At 41.9% G+C, this 17,579-nt stretch overlaps 7 non-coding genes across 7 annotated transcripts; 6 read left to right on the forward strand and 1 right to left on the reverse strand.

Annotated features, from left to right (window-relative positions):
• The first annotated feature begins 334 nt into the window (after positions 1-334).
• Positions 335-525, forward strand: LOC115057793 (U2 spliceosomal RNA). Its single transcript, XR_003841957.1, has one exon. It is a non-coding gene; the product is annotated as a U2 spliceosomal RNA (small nuclear RNA).
• Positions 526-1,360: 835 nt separating this feature from the next.
• Positions 1,361-1,432, forward strand: trnad-guc (transfer RNA aspartic acid (anticodon GUC)). Its single transcript has one exon. It is a non-coding gene; the product is annotated as a tRNA-Asp (tRNA).
• Positions 1,433-4,304: 2,872 nt separating this feature from the next.
• Positions 4,305-4,378, forward strand: trnat-ugu (transfer RNA threonine (anticodon UGU)). Its single transcript has one exon. It is a non-coding gene; the product is annotated as a tRNA-Thr (tRNA).
• A 993-nt stretch (positions 4,379-5,371) lies between these two features.
• trnak-cuu (transfer RNA lysine (anticodon CUU)) lies at positions 5,372-5,444 on the reverse strand. The gene has a single exon. It is a non-coding gene; the product is annotated as a tRNA-Lys (tRNA).
• A 6,881-nt stretch (positions 5,445-12,325) lies between these two features.
• Positions 12,326-12,397, forward strand: trnae-uuc (transfer RNA glutamic acid (anticodon UUC)). The gene has a single exon. It is a non-coding gene; the product is annotated as a tRNA-Glu (tRNA).
• A 1,566-nt stretch (positions 12,398-13,963) lies between these two features.
• Positions 13,964-14,036, forward strand: trnaf-gaa (transfer RNA phenylalanine (anticodon GAA)). Its single transcript has one exon. It is a non-coding gene; the product is annotated as a tRNA-Phe (tRNA).
• Positions 14,037-15,438: 1,402 nt separating this feature from the next.
• Positions 15,439-15,512, forward strand: trnan-guu (transfer RNA asparagine (anticodon GUU)). The gene has a single exon. It is a non-coding gene; the product is annotated as a tRNA-Asn (tRNA).
• Positions 15,513-17,579: the final 2,067 nt, after the last annotated feature.

The raw sequence follows: 17,579 nt of genomic DNA on the forward strand, positions 1-17,579 counted from the left end.
GAATCCGTGCAGACAGGGGGGTTATTTTGATGGACACACCATGAGGCCAATCACATGAGAGGACAAACTGATGTTTTCACAATAATATTCAGCTGGTAAACTGACATAGATATGAAGTTTTACAGGTGACCAAGAAGAGACGTTTTCTTTGCTCTACAACGTAACTTTGTGAAAATAACATGTCTGTGGTTGTTTTCTGATCCCTCCTTCGTTTCTTCATGTCTTCTGTTTGTGTCTCTCTCTCGGAGTGATGTTGTTACTGAAGCCGACTCTGACCCCTCACTGAGCGGGTCGGTGCGGAGAAACACTCCGTTACCTCCGACAGCTGAGCGGTATCGCTTCTCGGCCTTTTGGCTAAGATCAAGTGTAGTATCTGTTCTTATCAGTTTAATATCTGATACGTCCCCTACCTGGGGATCATATATTAAATAGATTTTTGGAACAGGGAGATGGAATAGGGGCTTGCTCCGTCCACTCCACGCATCGACCTGGTATTGCAGTATCTCCAGGAACGGTGCACTCCCTCTGTGTGTTCAATACAAGTCCTGTTCAGCTCAACATCACCTTAAACACATGATGTTGTCTTCATGTGTGTAACGCTGAGTGTACAGAGTGTTCATGTTCAGTTTATGGTTTTAGAATCAGTGATGCATTCATGTAGAAACATCAGTTTAATGTTGCTGATTTCATCAGGTTATATTCTGCTGACCAGACTGAATCAATAAAGTTTTGTTTCCACACGTCATCGTTTAAATGTTGGTTGTATTTTGCATTTGTCAGCTGAATCCACAGAGTCACTGAAATGATGAAGTAAATCCAGGAAAGGAAAAACATTTGGCTCTGAATCTCAATGTAGATTTGAACAAAGAGCTCCAGCTGAAGAAAACAATGCTGTCTGTTTCCAGATGATGAAGAACTCAGTTCTCAGTTGATGCTCAGTTATCTCCATCTAGTGGACAGATGGTAGAAGTTGATTCCTGAAAAGAGGAAGTGACTTTTCCTCAGATCAAACTGTTGAAGGAGAACGAGCAGCTTCTTCCTCACTGACTCACTCAACTTCTGTCTCCTGGGTTTGGATTTGAGCCTCTTTCTCAGGAGCACACACAGAAAAAATAAGATTTTCTATTCCAACAATATACGTGATGTCGTCGCGTATGAATGAATGTTTCACTGATGCACAACTCCACAACGAGACTGTGTGACGTCACTGGAGATCAAAGGCATTTCCTGCCTTTCATTGATCTCCCACGCACACAGATTCATACGTCACTCTCTCACGTTCGCTTCAAATGAATGAGTGCAGTTTCTGTCGTGTATTGATTGTCATGTTTACATCAAACACTAAAAGTCTCTTCGCAGCTCCTCGTTAGTATAGTGGACAGTATCTCCGCCTGTCACGCGGAAGACCGGGGTTCGATTCCCCGACGGGGAGAGCACGTGTGTTTTTCTATAATATGTTATTAACCAGAGTGATAGAAGTAAACAAAATGGCCACACTCCCACAGGACTCCGTTGTAGCTCTCTTCCGGTCAGCTCAGTAGGCTGACATGAACCACGTGACCACCCCGCAGTGAGATCAGGGAGTGTCGGGACTCTTCTCTCTCTGGGACACTGGATCTGTCTGTCTGTATCATGTCAGAAACTCTGAAACACTCTGAACTTCTTTAAAACACGGTGGATTTACTGATATGAAAGTGTCCAGCGGTCCATGATGGATCATTATAAAAGATATCAACTTTAATTCAAACACATTGTTGGATATAAACACAGAAATTAAAATAACCATCTGCAGCTTTTTTCTAATGTTAAAATGAATGAAGTCAGATCACAGACTGTTGTGTTGTTGGTCTCTGGTCCTCTGCTCCAGGTGGAGAGTCCTTCAGTTTGTGGAGGATTTCAGTGTGAATAAAGGATGAGGTTGTGTGTATAGTGGCAGCATAAAGACTGAGTCCCGCTCTTACAGCGTCTATTCACGGGGGCTTTGACCTGCTCCGTGTCCGACCTGGGCCGGTGCACCCCTCCTTAGACGACCTGGTGATCCCGGGCTCCCCCCGGAGCACCATATCGATACCGAACTTAGTGCGGACACCCGATCGACATAGTCCGCTGCAGCCCAGAGCTCCTGAGCTCAAACGCTCCTCCAGCCTCAGCCTCCCGGGAACTTGGATTACAGGCGCGCGCCACCGCACCCGGCGAGGGACACACTTCCTGATCGGACTTTTAGCTTTTACGACAGTGACGTCACTAAAAGAGATGGCGACACCCGGTGGTGAAATTCATTAAGAACGTGAAGAGTTTGAATTCACTGATAAATAATAAAGTCTAATAATGAGAAAATGAAAACTCTGATGCTTTTAGTATTTCTATAAACCTTTTCTGACTTCTAACTTCCCCTGCACAGTGTTTTATCATGAAGTCTTTATCAGTGTGCTTCTAATGTGCAAATAAACTAAACTAAAGCAGACAGCAACAAAAAGGGAGACACACAGAGACTGAACAGGCTGATCAGGAGAACAGGCTCTGTGGTCGGCCTGACTCTGACGGTTGTTTGCTTTCATGGACCAAGTTTCCCAGGTGGGGAGCTACAGAGCATGTTGGAGAATCTCTGTAATCTGCACAGCCTTAAAATATGACACAGCTGAGTGCTGTTGTTAGGACTCATCTAAGAGGAGGAGAGCACTCACTGGTGCTCAGTTATCATTATCAAGGCCGGTGATAGGGACACACCTTTAGTTCCACTTCCAGGTCATGGAAGCAATAATGAGAAGTCATTTCTACTGTGTGCTGTGCTGAAATAGCTCATTTGGGAGAGCGTTAGGTTGAAGATTTAAAGGTCCCTGTTTCAATCCTGGACTGCACCAGGACTTGTATGCCATTAAAAATGATGCACACATCATTTATAACACAGTCAGACAGTAATTTTTAAGGTTGAGTCATAAACATATTAGAACATAACATGGGTGCAGGGAGCTGATAAGTTTAGACTTCTTCCCACTCCTTTTTTAACACATCATTTCTAACCTTTTTATTGTTTGTTGTTTTTTTTCTTTTTATATTGTTCAAAATAAACTTAAATAAAATCAAATGGTGATGTGTGTTTAGGTCCATCTAAAATAATGGGGAATAGTTGTGTTGTTTGTTCTTTTCACAATGTAGCTGATAGATACATTTTTCTAACAAACCCAATACAAAATAACAAATAATAAAAACAATAAGGTCAGTCTTCCAGCTACATGACAGCCTGCAACCACAAAGGCAGCCCACCAACTTGGAGAGCAGCAGAGTTGATCTTACAGGGATTTGAAGTCGTCATCTTGTGCCTTCAGATGTGCAGTCAGAGATGCTGGGATAATCCAATAGTCCTCCTGGAATTCTGAAATTGTCTGTGATGTGAAGAAATGAAATGGATCATCAGAAAAACACTTCCTGCTGCACCACAGAGTATGTGAGGGTTTACCAAAAGGTGCAAACAGATGATCTGACCCTGATGTGAGCTGAACATGCAACCTTCTGATCTGGAGTCAGACGCGCTACCATTGCGCCACAGAGTCACATTGAATTGCAAAACTGTGTCCAAACATTTGGAGGAGAGAATGGAAGAAAGAGCTCTTTGACACATCACAAAAGCACATCCAGAAGGATTCTGAGATAGGACTTTCAGAAAAAAGCAGCAGAGTAATTATAGTATGGTATCGGAGTAATTATGGTCCACACCAGGCTGCAGCCTCTCTGTGTGAAACTTTGGTTGTTGTTCAGCTGCAGTTAATCATTATTTTCACACTTTAGCTGCTGGTTTGATTTTCTCCCCTTCTCCATCTGGTGTTCCTTTCATTTAGACTCCATGAGTGGGACTGAGTGTTTTTCTCCCATTTGTGTTTCCTTACACTACAACATTTATAGTTCAACCACAAGAAATAAAATAAGAGCTACAGGAAAACCATGAGTCAGGACTTTTCATAAACAACAAGATTATGTTTCCTCTGTTCCTCAAAGGGGCTTCACCAAGATTGAAACCTCTCATGTCAAGGTGTCTCTGATTACTTACATCATTGGCTGGATATCAATCAGATATTTCTTTATTTGGACCATGCCTCCGAAGAGAGTGGGGCCTTAATCCAGGCTGGGACGTTTCCTGTCATTTAAAACGTCATTCCTGGGGTCCAAATGAAAATGCACATCTGCAGTCAAACAAAATCAGGTAGATGCAGAGTCCGACATTAAAACAAACAACTTAACAGTAAATGCCACCTGCATTGTACACACTTCCATCACCAGATCCTCTGCATATACCTGTACTTCAGAGTGGTGCTGTGGCTTAGCTGGTCAAAGCGCCTGTCTTGTAAACAGGAGATCCTGGGTTCGAATCCCAGCAGTACCTTGGTCACCATGTTAAACGTGCAATCTGCAGAATACTTTAATGGTATTCAAATGTTACATACCCTGTTATACATCTCATACAGTGAGACTTTCTCTGAGGAGGACAACTCTTGTTCTTTTCATTTAGACTCCATAGGCTGTTAATGATTACTTCTTTTTACAGCTGATATAACTCAGTTGGGAGTGTGTTAGCGTTAGTATTAGACTAAAGATCAAAAAGGTCGCTGGTTCGATCCTGTGTTTTGGCATCTGAGGTAGTGACAGAGTTCTTTGCTCATAGTTTTTTGCAAGAAGTAGCATTTACTGAATTCAAAAGTCAAGTCACCCAGGTTGGGTAATTAATTGTGACTGTCAGACAATTTTCTTTTTTCCATTAATTTGTTGAATTAACGCTCTGTCCTGGGCAGCACGGCGGCGTAGTGGTTAGCGATGTTGCCCCACACTAATGAGGTTGTGAGTTGGATTCCCGGCCTGTGTCCTTTCCGTGCGGCGTTTTCATGTTCTCCGTGTGTCTGCGTGGGTTTCCTCCCCCCATCCAATGACATGTGTGTTCACTGGTGATTGACTGGAGGTGTGAGTGTTCCTTTTTTTTTTTTTTTTTTTTTTGTCTCTGCGTGGACCTGTGACCTGTCCATGGTGTAATGGTTATCACTCTGGACTTCTGGAATCTCGGTGGAACCTCTGTCTTCTGAATTAGTGGGAAAGTGACTACAATAACACTCCACCCAAAAGAGGTACTCATGATCCAACCGTATCCTCTATCGAGGTGAAAAATCACAGCTCTTAGCTTCCCCCATAGACTTCAATACACTCTGACTCATTAGATAGACTGCAGGTGGAAGTTGCAATACTTTTTAACCTGCTCATACCCTTTTATAGATAGTTTATTGTCCTTAACTCATCAGATAAGACAGTTACAACAGTACGAAGTTACAATTATCAGTCCAGGGACATTTCTGTGCGTCTTTTTTTTACATGCACTCAGCCATTTGATCGCCCAACGTGGGGCTCGAACCCACAACCCTGAGATTAAGAGTCTCATGCTCTACCGACTGAGCCAGCCGGGCTGCTATATGTGAAAAAATGTTCTTAAAAATTGCCAAAAAATACAGACTGTTTAGTTTTTATCATTATGCTGCGTTTCAACTCATGACTCTTACTAAAGTTTGTCTCCTGTTAAAAAAGGGCAATCACCAAATTTCCATCTGCTCAACACAGCAACAAACACTAAACAACTGTTTCTCTAGTCCAGAGAATGCAAGCAAAAGCTGTATGGCAGTAACAAGATTGCCTTTTGAGCTTCATTAACAGAGTGCACTCTATGGTGGAGGTCATGACAAAAAGTGGGAGGAGTCTTTGATCTCTGTGATGTCATTAGAACCTTTGTGACATCACAGAATCAGCATCTCCTTTGATGGTTACTGATGGAACAGGAAAAGGTCAGATCCTGATATAATCTTGCGAATCCACAAGTATGCCTTTCTTTGTTTGTGTACCAACAGCCTGAGCTCTGGTTCTGACTTTGTTTTGATGAACCTCATTATTTACACACAGCACATTCAGGACATTAATGTGACAGTTTATTTTATGCTAAAGAAAATCCTTTGTTATTTGTCACAGTGGACTTGGCTGCAGTCAAAGGCTCTACCACTGAGCTACACCCCCCATAAACACACACAGCCCATCACTGCAGATCAACAGGTCTGACTGAAAACATACTGTAAAGTTTGAGCCACAGCACTGCTGGGGTTTGAATGCTTAGGGTGCGAGAGGTCCTGGGTTCAAATCCTGGATGAGCACTTCTGTAATTTTGCCAATATCAGTTGCTGACCATCATGACTCTTACCAAAGTTTGTCTCCTGTGCAAAGCGGTCAATCACCAAATTTCCATCTGCACAAAAACCACTAAATTACTGTTTCTCTTGTCCAGAGATTGCAAGTAAAAGCTGTAATATAGGAAGTGATGGTTTTCATCTGTTTGTTGAAATGATGAGCAGGAACTCCACTGCAAGGGTTTGAATGCAGGATGTACTCTTTACAAGACAGACACTTAAAGCAGCTCAGATTCAGGTTCCACTGAGATTTGAACTCGGATCGCTGGATTCAGAGTCCAGAGTACTAAGCATTACACCATGGAACCTCTGCCGATTACACCATGGGCCTCCAGTTCGGTGACTAGAAGTGACGGTGGCCACTGGAGAATCCAGCGCCTTGGACCGCTCGACTACACCACCACATACATCTGCTAGCTTCACTGCAATAATGACACATGTCTCACATTTTGTGTCTCCTCAAAGCTGCGTCCAAAGGTTAGGAGGAGAGAATACCAGAAAGATATCCTTGAAGCATCCTGGACACACAACCAGTCAGCGTGCAGCATCCAACCTCACAAACTCTCAAACAATATTTCATGGTTCTGGTGAAACCAAAGTCGAGGAAAAGGACAGCACAACTGTGCGAACGTCAGCATGTCGTGTTCATGGAACAGACCCTGGCTTCAGGTTTGTAGACAGATTAAATTTGTTCTCCAAAGAACGGAAAAATGATGAGACAGGCAACAGGCAATGTGTTGCACTGATGGTGAGAGTTGAATAGCAGCCTCATCAAACCGACTGACTACAGAGGTGATGCCCCCTTGTTGCGAAAACCAGGAATTGACTCAAAATATCCAAAATTAACTGAAAAACGGCTCTGCTGTCACATTAAACACATCAAAACTGAAACAATTAAACTGTATAGTGTGAGCACATATTCATGGGTGTCACAATATACTTGATGTCCTCACGTATGAATGAATGTTTCACTGATGCAGATTTTTTTTTTTTGACATTCCTTTGGTTCCTGTTTTCTGCTCAAGTGATATTTTTATGAGCTCTCTTCGGTACCAAAGCATCCCTGTGACCTTACTGTGACCTGTGGATCTCATTTCTGCCAGCCAGAGTCTGTTATTAAAGATAAAATCTGAAAACATTCATGGAATACATAGAAAACAGCATCACAGAGTGACAAATATTGGGAGAACTTTATAGCAAAGTATGTCACAATAAGTAGAAAATATGTTGATAGACCGACAGCATAGGTCTCACTTTGAGCGATGATTTAGAAAATAATGCTCAATGCTCATTTTCACAAAACTACAATGGATCACAGTTTAGTTCTGATAAAGTGAGTAACTTACAGGTTTAATCCATTTTCAGTTTCATCACAGCATATTTTAGGCATAATACAACAAATTGTCACATAATTTCTGATTGCAAATAAAAAAAACAAAAAACAAAAGCACATGTTTCTATAAAGATGAATTAGCAGAACAAAAGTCACAATTTTTTATGCGTTTTATTGAAATTCTTTGACAAAACCTTTTTTTCTGGTATATATGTCACTGACTCAAACACAAATGAGTGAGGACAAAAAACAACAAAGCAAAAGTAAAAACAAATTACCAAACATGTTACAGTTTACTTTTGGTCAACCAGCAAAGATCCTGCAGTCACCTGCTTTGGTCTTTCTCTTCTTAACATTTGTCACAACCAAACGGTTTCCCCTCTGTATGGGCCTCCATGTGAAATTTCAGGTTTCGCCTTAGTTTAAATGTTTTGCCACAAATATCACAGCTGAAGGGTTTCTCTTCTGTGTGGACTACCATGTGTGCTTTAAGGATTTTCTGTAGTTTAAACCTTTTCCCACAAACATCACAGCTGAAGGGTCTCTCTCCTGTGTGGACTACCATGTGTGCTTTAAGGATTGTCTGTACTTTAAACCTTTTCCCACAAATATCACAGCTGAAGGGTTTCTCTTCTGTGTGGACTACCATGTGTGCTTTAAGGATTTTCTGTAGTTTAAACCTTTTCCCACAAACATCACAGCTGAAGGGTCTCTCTCCTGTGTGGACTACCATGTGTGCTTTAAGGATTGTCTGTACTTTAAACCTTTTCCCACAAACATCACAGCTGAAGGGTCTCTCTCCTGTATGGACCGTCATGTGCATGTCTAAGCTTCTCTTTCGTTTAAACCTTTTCCCACAAATATCACAGCTGAAGGGTTTCTCTTCTGTGTGGATTACCATGTGTGATTTAAGGGTGTTCTGTAGTTTAAACCTTTTCCCACAAACATCACAGCAGAACAGTCTCTCCCCTGTGTGGACTACCATGTGTAGTTTTAGAATATCCCGTCGCTTAAATCTTTTGCCACAAAATGAGCAGCCACACGGTCTCTCTTCTGAGTGAACTACCATGTGAGACCTAAGATGGGCCTTCTTCAAAAAAAATTTCCCACAAACATCACAGCAGAACAGTCTCTCCCCTTTGTGGACTACCTTGTGACTCTTCAGATCCCACTTTTTTTTAAACGTTTTCCCACACTCAGAGCAGCTGATGGGTTTTTCATTACTGTCACATCCTATAACATTTACATCACCTTCATCTATTTTCACATCTAACTGGGCCACTCTGGTTTCATTAGAATCATTCTCACTGATTTCAGTATCAGAGGAGTGTGAGACCTCTTCCTCTGGATCTGGATCTGGTTGAAGAGGACTCTGTGGATCATAGCTCCTGGCCGGTTCATTCATCTCTTCATCCTCACTCTTCACCTGAAACGGCCTCACAGGGTTCCTGGTCTCCTCCAGTCCTGGTACCTGGTCCTCCTCCTGTTCCTGTTTAAGGACTGGACTCTCTGAATCCTCCGGATCCGGACTGGAGGGGAACTCAGCAGGAACCTCTTTTTTCACCATCAACTGCTGAACATCTGGAGGAAACGATTCAATAATGAATCCTCTTTATTAGCTACAATATGAACACAGTTATTCCTCCAGCTGCTTCATTCTACATCTGCCAAATACAGTCCTCAGCCTTTCTCACTCATAAAAACAACCGACCCGTTTTGTGGATCAGGACTCGGGGCTGCAGCAGATCCAGCTGGCTCCTCTGCCGGTCGATCTCCTGCCTGAAGCCCGAAGCCTCCTCCTCATATCCGGCTACCATTCTGTCCACGGCCGCTAAGATCTCCCGGGAGGCGGCGGCAAGTCTGTCGGTGACAAAACCCCGCAGGACTTCTGCTGTGGACATTTTACCTTGTTCACCTTTCAGCTGAGGGACAAAAGACCATCAGTCCTGTTTGTGTGCTGCAAATATACGGATATTATCAGTATGAGACACTTTATCAAAACATTTCCTATATTATTCTTTTAAACATTGATTCAATGTGGTCATTAACCTGCAATTTGCCCTTTAAGGTAACATTTGTGACTTTCTAACTACTTTCTTAACCCTCCACCCTCCATATCATTGATAAAACTTGCTGACTTGTGATTGACCTCTGAAATCACCAACATTACCCCAACAAATAGCACTTAGTGCTCTCAGAACAGAAGTCTGTGCTTCAGTTGGGGAAACGTTGGTGACAAATGCACTAATTCAGCTGATCTGAAGAAATTTATTAATTTTTGTCCAAATTCCATCCAGGACAACCCCAAAGAGAAGCACTTGTACAACAGGAAGTCTTCCGTCTTTTTATTTGAAATGATCATTGTTGCATTCTAAGAAGAAGTTGTTGTCTTTGTCAGTCAGCACTGCTCCAACAAGTAGCACTTACTGAATTCAACAGTCAAGTCAGTGCTCAAGTTAAGGTAACATTTGTGACTTTCAAACTACTTTCTTAACCCCCAATTGATAAAATTATAAAACTTCTTGTCCTGGTGATTGAATAAAAGACAGAATTGCATTCCTCGTTTTTTTTTTTTTTTGTCCAATTTCCAACCAGGACAACCGCAAAGAGAAGCACTTATGCACAAAGACTTTATGAGTGTCTCTGATTGGAGTGATCCGAGTTAGATCTGAAGAAAACATGGCTCCAAAAATTACTGTTGTTTTTGTCAATTCACACTGAAAGTGGAAAAAGAGACCAATTGAATTGATTAAGTCACATTAACTTTCATTTTTACCTCACTTAGGATCTTCTCCTCAAGAGTCTTTGCATTAACTTCCCAGTCGTGTCCAATGGACTCCCTTTCAGGCTTCTACCTGAATTTATCTTATACCTGAATGAAACCACTCCCACAGCTGCCTGCCTACTTTGTTCGGGCGGTTTCAATGGTCTTGGTAATGGTTTGTAATGAAGAACACATTTAGTCCATCAGGAACAGACAACGATCCTCTTAAAGTCATGAGGACCATTAGCATATGGTGAGAGGACTGTTAACTGCAGTGATTAGGGATTAGGGTTGTGTTGTTGCAGCTGATCTGAAGAAATCTATTTAAAATTGCAAATCATCATCATTTTTACTGAATTTCTGAGCAGGACAACCCCAAAGAAAATCATTTATGTAGAAAGGAATAATTGTAGCTGTCTGAGTTAGAGCTTGCTGTTGTGTTTGTCAGTCAACAAATAGCTCTAATAAATAGAGCCAGTGCCGTTGATAAAGATCAACTAACAGTCCTGTTGTTCCATGGTGTAATGGTTAGCACTCTGGACTTTGAATCCAGTGATCCGGTGGAACCTCTGTCTTTTCACCTGCTGCAGTAGCTCAGAGCCTCTGCGGTTCAGTAAAGGTCCAAAGAGGATGTAGCTCAGTGGTAGAGGACATGTCATATTGTGAATGAAGCTCACAGGACAGTCATGGTCACATACTCTTCTCTCCTCCAAACCTTTGAGGTTTCTCATCATGTCATTCCTTCTGTGAAGGTGGTAGAGTGGCCGAGCAGTCCGACCCGCTGGATTAAGGCTCAAGTCTCTTCAGAGGCAAATAGTTTCAACTGCCAGCTTGTTATATCTGTAGTATCTAACATTATGAACAAGGCACTGCTGTGATTCAAACCCAGCAGACAGGTGCTTTGACCAGCTAAGCCACAGAACCACTCTGAAGAACATGTATATACAGAGGATCTGGTGATGGAAGTGTAATGTGTATACTGCAGCTGAGGTTGATGGTAAAGTGGTTTGTTTTAATGTAGGACTCTGCATCTACCTGAACCTGTTTGACTGCAGATGTGCATTTTCATTTGGACCCCAGGAAGAGTAGCTGCTGCCTCAGTGACAGCTAACGGGGATCCTAACAAGTGATAAACAATAGACAGACATTTCCAACCATCATCAAAATGTTTTCTTTCATCAAATGTTCCTAAACTTCTATTAAAGGCAGCATTACTGCAGCAGTCAGCACCGTCGTACAGTGTTGGGGAAGTTACTTTAAAATGGAATCAGTGACAGATTACTAATCACTGTAAAAGGGATGAAACAGAACTATTTCATTCCTTCAAAAAGCTATAAGATAAATATATTCAACCACTTTTTGATTCATTTTATTCCATTCAGAAAGTAAAAATAATATATTTTATTTATAATACTTAACTACAATACTGAAGTCAGGAAACTGTGACAAGGCTTTTGAAATTCCTTCCACCTGCCTCCAACAAAATGTTCATGAGATATGCCAAACTTTAAAATTTAAAATGTGATGAAGTAACAGTAATGAAGTAACATAGTTTGTTCGCAGTTGTGAACCATGACACAACTGAACATCTTCTTTTCTCACCTATTTTGCTTCATCTGCTTTTTAGTGTCCAGGACACAGAGGAAGAGGACGTCTCCACATGCACACTTGTTCTTGATGTTTTCACTTACTGTTAAAGTAAAAAAATAAAATTTTAATTCATCCAAGTAGTTGTGATGTAATATGTATTATATATATGTATATATATAAAACAACTTTGTCCCCAAACACACCTTACAGCAGTTGAGGTGAAAGAAAAGCAGTTTCTGTCAGAAGTGGGATTCGAACCCACACATCAAGGGGAGGTTTTTCACTCAGACAGCTGTTTGCCACTGTTGGTGGAGGGCGTTTCTCCTTGCTACTGTGTCCTGTTTCTCCAGTATTCTGGGGCTGGGGGGCACAGTGGGCGGAGTCTGCATCCATCAGAGAATGTCTCGCCAATTCTGATAAGAATCCATGTCCCATATGGTCTAGCGGTCAGGATTCCTGGTTTTCACCCAGGCGGCCCGGGTTCAACTCCCGGTATGGGAATTATCTTTGGTTACACAGCACATGAACGAACAAACCTGGCGTTAAGTGCGTTTGTGTTATGATTTAATTCAATTTTGACTTGACTTAATGGAATAAATTAGCAAACGCTGTTGACGAGGACGTCTGAATTGACTATGCTCTACTCTGCATTGCCATCATATTGGAGGTGGGTTTGTCTATGCAGTCAGCATTGGTGGTTCAGTAGTAGAATTCTCGCCTCCCATGCCAGAGGCCCGTGTTCAATTCGTGAACTTCTGACTTTAGGTCCATACTGAATGATCAATGAAACCTGTTGAAAGATCCTTATTGACAGCATTGTTGCGCTTTGCTACATCTGAGCTCAAGATACAAATAAAATAATCGAAAATGGCTTTTATTTTCAAATGCTTTCTTGGCACGACCGCTCTTGTTCTTTCTGTAGCTCAAAGTGTTATTAGAATTCATTTAATTTTTGGTAGGATGACTATGCTCGTTGAGCTCACTTTAGTCTGTCCCTGTTGCAGCCTGCTGTTCTCAGCAAAATTATCCAAAATGTCAGACTTTAGGTCCAAATGTCTAAATGTCTTTGAAGCCTGTTGAAGGTGAATTCATAATTTCATCAAAACAAAACACCACACAAGTCAGAACCAGAGCTCAGGCTGTTGGTACACAAACAAAGAAAGGCATACTTGTGGATTCACAAGATTATATCAGGATCTGACCTTTTCCTGTTCCATCAGTAACCATCAAAGGAGATGCTGATTCTGTGAATCACAGAGATCAAAGACTCCTCCCATTATTTTTGTCATGGCCTCCACAGGAATTTCACACCAATTTCAGGAAGGAAAACAAAAGTAAGACAAAACTTAAACTGCAATGGCCGGAAATCGAACGCGGGTCAACTGCTTGGAAGGCAGCGATGCTCACCACTATACCACCATTGCATGTGATCACGAAATCACAGTCCTTTTTAATGAAACTGGTTATGGGAACTCACACGTGGCTGGATCAAACCAATGTTGCACCAGTGGCCACCATCGCTTCAAGTTACCGATGTGGGATAGAGCCTCATGACATTGTTGCGGTTTGTTGAGCTAAAGATACAAATAAGATTATCTAAATTCAAATACCACTCCTGACAGTCTGTGGTGTTACCCAGCTTCTTTGTCTGAGGGCCCTCATTCAACTGATTCCTCAACTAACTGTTAGTAGAAACTGTTTGTAAATGAAATTCGGCCTCTCATCCAAGTGGTGTCATCAGACAGATTGGTGGTTCACCTGTCGCAGTATCTTAGAAGCCCTGTGTTCATTAAAATTCTGATGGACATCTTTGTACATCTGACTGACAGGGGAGAACACGTTTTTCTATAATAGCTCATTAACCAGAGTGACACAAGTAAACAAAATGGCCACACTCCCAGAGGACTCCGTTGTAGCTTTCTTCCGGTCTACTTCCAGGAATGTGGCCTTGTGTAGTTTCAAACATCACCTCCACGGGGGAAAACGACAGGAAGGTTAAAGAGCAGTGTTAATGGGCAAAAACAAGCAGAACTGTCACAGAACATCCAGCAGAAATGAAGCCATCCAGCCGAAATAGCTCAGTTGGGAGAGCGTTAGACTGAAGATCTAAAGGTCCCTGGTTCAATCCCGGGTTTCGGCATCTGAGGTGGTACCTGAGTGAGGTTCAAGCTCAGGTTTTTTTTTTAACCTACATTTCCAATATTCTCCCTCCTCTTTCAACCACAGCATGAAATATTGTGAGGGTGGATGCGTCACGCTGACTGGTTGTGTATCCAAAAGGCTGTCAAAGACGCCATTTTCTCATGGGAGATCGAAGCATTTTTTCAGATGTTTTAATGTAGGACTCTCCAGCCATTTTCCAATCATTAAAATCAAAATGTATTCTTTAATTAAATGTTCCTAAACTTCTATTAAAGGCAGCATTATTGCAGCAGTCAGCACTCTATGGTGGAGGTCATGAGAAAAAAGTGGGAGGAGTCTTCAGGTAGATGCCTCGTTCATTATGTAAGATGTTGCAGATAGGAAACACTTATACATGGGAAGTGCACATTCTACCACTGACCTACATCCCCTGCATGGGCTGGCAGCATTAGCTAACCAGATAGCTTCTGAGCTCCTGCAACACTGATCTGTCTGATGAAGGCTTTTGGATGAGATGAGGACATTGATGATGCTGCTGAATTTAGGTCACCTGCACTTATGTCAACAGTCAGAGCTCCATACACAATAAGAGTACTGAAGAAAAATACTTTAAACATGAGCTCTGTGTCACATTCATGCAGCTTGTGTAGAAACAGTTCATTCCATCAGAATGAACCTTCACCTGTTAAGGTAACAGTTTGGTAACAGTCAAAGCTCCGTACACAACAACAGTCCTGCTTCTGTTTACCAAACGCCTCCAAAGCCCACCCAGAGACCTGCTGTGTTTAGTTCACTTGTTGCTGTATCTCCAAAGAGCTGAAGTCTTGTGGAGAATGTGGGCATCGATCACAACAAGAAGGTGCCCTGTCCTTTGAGGAGGAAACTATCCAGGCTGGAAAATGTTGAGTCACGGGAGCTTTCCTGCCTGTGGTTGTTGTGGCCGAGTGGTTAAGGTGATGGACTAGAAATCCATTGGGGTTTCCCCGCACAGGTTTGAATCCTGCCAATAAAGGTTAGTTGTTTTCATGGACCAAGTTTCCCATTTGGGGAGAGACACAGCTGAGTGCTGTTGTTAGGACTCTAAGAGGAGGAGAGCACTCACTGGTGCTCAGTTATCATTATCAAGGCCGGTGATAGGGACACACCTTTAGTTCCACTTCCAGGTCATGGAAGCAATAATGAGAAGTCATTTCCACTGTCTGCTGTGCTGAAATAGCTCATTTGGGAGAGCGAACAAAAGGACGCACAACAGCTGCTGAAACCCAGGATTGAAACAGGGACCTTTAAATCTTTAATGTAACGCTCTCCCAAACAGGCAGGATCTCTGTGAGACACAAAAGGAGCAACATTTAGGACAATTATAGCTGGAACAGCAGGCTGTAAGAGGAACTGGTCATCATGTCTCTGTGGCGCAATCGGTCAGCGCGTTCGGCTGTTAACTGAAAGGATGGTGGTTCGAGCCCACCCAGGGACGATCTTTGTTTAATTCACTGGTATTATAGTTCACACATGGAGGACCGGAGGGTTTTTAAGTTGATGCTCAGTTAGCTCCATCTAGTGGACAGATGGTAGAAGTTGATTCCTGAAAAGAGGAAGTGACTTTTCCTCAGATCAAACTGTTGAAGGAGAACGAGCAGCTTCTTCCTCACTGACTCACTCAACCTCTGTCTCCTGGGTTTGGATTTAGGTCTGGGTCTGGGTCTGGGTCTAAGACCAGGTGGGCCTGCTCAGAGTCTCTGTGTTGGATGTGAGCTGCTGGAATCTCTGAACACCATGACACAGATAATATCAGTCTGATGTGTCATCTGTAATCCAGATGTTGTCAGCAACAAACAGATGTTCCTGACAGAAGCTGTGCTGATGATACAGCAGTTTTATTTTGAAAACCAACCGGATTCTCTTTGCTTTAGAAAGTCCAACTTCCTGCCTGTCTCATGTAAAGACAACAGCAGATCTGAGTTAGTTAGATCAACTCGGAAACTACGGTGGCTCGTAAGTGCAAAACAAAATTACTAAGTTCGAAACAAGTTTACATGTTGGGAAACATTTTTATCTTTTATTAAACGAAATTACACAATAAAAACACTCTTACCACAGACAAAATAAATTTATATTTTAAAAGACAAATTTAAAAGTGGCAGAACACTTGTACAAATCCCGAAACAAATTTCCAAACGACAGAATCTTCCGGAAGGGGAATGTACCAAATGCCGGAAGTGATCCAGAAGAAGATTGACTGAACTCAAAAAGTTTGTGTCGGTTTGTGTGGCGGGAAAACTTTGCAGAGTGAAAGTTTATGGCAGCATGGAGTAAATGATGTTTTGGCCGTTTTGTGGAAACAACTTGAGCCAATTTACGCGGTTGTGTTTTCCGTGCGGACGATCTGTAGAATGTTTAACGTTGATGAACGGACCAGACGGAAGGAGCACGCGCACAGGAGACATCTAATAAACAGCCGGAAAATGCTAAACAAGCTAAGTGTAGCATCGCGCTAACTAGCTGAAGCCGCTGTCAGACATGCAGTGAATTAAAGTGCACCGTTTCATGGAGGACAGAAAGTCAAAGTCAAAAGAACTGTGGGCCGAAAGGAAACAGGTCCAGGTACGTGTGTGGATATATCTGTAAAATATGGAAGTAAATATGTGTGTGTGTGAAATGAATGATATCTTTTTGTTATTTTAGCAGATAAACATGGATTGATGGCGCCACATGGAGCTGATTTAAAAGCTCAGAGAGGGAAAACACTCCCATTATATACAGATCCGGAGGTAGCAGCACCTGATCTACTGAAGCAAGCTGTCCAAGAAATGAGAACATTTAACAAGAAGATGGATGAAGGAGCAGACCTTCTTTTGTATCCAGACTGTTCAGAGGTGCTCCATGTGCCTGGGTCAGAAAGCCCATTCAAACTGGCAGAATATAAAAAGGAAATAGGAAAGGCACTTTTTTCATTTGCCTAGAAACACAAACACACTTTAGAGGAGGTTTGTGGATCTCTTCATTACATTTTTTTACATATTTATTTACTCTGATGTAGCATAATTAATAATGTGTTGTTTGTTTTTACTACAGAGGTTGATACATCAGACTCTGATTCTGAAATTGTCATCACATCGAGGAGCACAGCTGAATTCAATGCTGCTGAAACTGTGGTACGTTCATTTTTACATTTTGTACTTTAATTCAGTTTTTTTTTTAATTTTTATTTATTGATAGGATTTGCATTTGGTTTCAAGCATTAAGTCTGAGAACCAAGTCTTGATTATTTGGCATTTACTATTCCAATCAGACACCCTGATAACCTTTCACCATTGATATATACTGTATGTGGTGAGGGAACAATAATGGAAGCTGTTTAAAGTTGCTGACAATTGTGTGCTTTTCTTCTCAGGTTTTTGTAACAAAACAACACAGTTCTCCCAAACGCAAACCTGAAGATAAAGGGTAGGTATTAGTTTTTACAAAAGAAGTCATTTGTCTTTAAGTTGTTGATGTGATTGTGATGAACATGTGGTAGAAAATACCATACGTGTGATATCAT

The sequence above is a fragment of the Echeneis naucrates genome, chromosome 2, assembly GCF_900963305.1.
Source record: "Echeneis naucrates chromosome 2, fEcheNa1.1, whole genome shotgun sequence".
NCBI classification, from domain to species: domain Eukaryota; kingdom Metazoa; phylum Chordata; class Actinopteri; order Carangiformes; family Echeneidae; genus Echeneis; species Echeneis naucrates.